This window comes from Austrofundulus limnaeus, unplaced genomic scaffold (assembly GCF_001266775.1).
Source record: "Austrofundulus limnaeus strain Quisiro unplaced genomic scaffold, Austrofundulus_limnaeus-1.0 Scaffold12, whole genome shotgun sequence".
NCBI classification, from domain to species: domain Eukaryota; kingdom Metazoa; phylum Chordata; class Actinopteri; order Cyprinodontiformes; family Rivulidae; genus Austrofundulus; species Austrofundulus limnaeus.
In genome coordinates, this window is record NW_013952414.1 from 2644704 (window position 1) to 2645778 (window position 1075).

At 37.6% G+C, this 1075-nt stretch overlaps 1 non-coding gene across 1 annotated transcript; it reads right to left on the reverse strand.

Moving 5' to 3' along the window:
- Window positions 1-165: 165 nt before the first annotated feature.
- trnay-gua (transfer RNA tyrosine (anticodon GUA)) lies at window positions 166-251 on the reverse strand. The gene is given in 2 exon segments: window positions 166-201; window positions 215-251. It is a non-coding gene; the product is annotated as a tRNA-Tyr (tRNA).
- Between the last annotated feature and the right edge of the window lie 824 nt (window positions 252-1075).

A 1075-nucleotide genomic window follows, 5' to 3' on the forward strand; every position in this document is an offset into this window, starting at 1 on the left:
CTACCTACCTACCTACCTACCTACCTACCTACCTACCTACCTACCTACCTACCTACCTACATACTTACCTACCTACGCAATTTGAAGGAATTAACAAAAATAAAATAATAAAATCGATTTGCATGGGAACAATTGCTCCAAAAAAGGTGAAAAAAAACATCACTCTCCTTCGAGCCGGATTCGAACCAGCGACCTAAGGATGTCAGTGATTCCTCTACAGTCCTCCGCTCTACCAACTGAGCTATCGAAGGGAGATGTGAACTATACTTGGTTTTTACATACTTGACGGACTAAAAACGTCTGTAGAYGGGGTGTTCTTTTCAGTTTACAGTATATGTACATGACACATATGGAAATTGTTTTCCCTTCTGTTGATTAAGACATAAACAAACTCACACTACTGTCAAACAGTGACTACTGTTGTTCTGACCAACTAGCATGCTAGCTTGTCTCCCCTTCGGTTTCGCTAATTCGCAAACCTACAGATACGGTTCTACGTGTCTCATCTTTTTCTGCTGAAAATCTATCATATATAACAAAGACGCAATGCAAAGCAGACGGCCATCTCTACGTCAAGTATATTTTTGTGTTTTTCTGGCACTTAATCCCCGGATACCGTTTAGCGCCGCCTACCGGAAACGGCGCGCAATGGTCTGTGGGATTGATGGGACAGGTTCTCAGATTTAGATTGGATTGTTGCGCATTTTAAAGTGTTTCTTTCGGTTGGTGATGGGCCAACTTCTAATAAGAAAAAGGACAAACTCGTCCAGAACTGTTACGCTGCTCAAATGTTGGAATTAGTGCCCAAAATAAAAAATCTGAATGTGCAAAGAAGAGGTAAGTTTATGCAATAATATCCCACTATAAATTTAATTCATTATATTCACACACTGTTTAACTCAGAGTGGCAAATGTTTCATTTGCTTCCGAGATCATTTGAAAGTTGTATAAATAAGAGAAAAAGTTGTTTGCAAGTTGTTGTACTTTTTTTTTTACAAGACGCTAATTACATCTAACTTTGCATTAACAAAAAATATTTATTATATATAAACAAATTTGTAAATAGCATATAAAT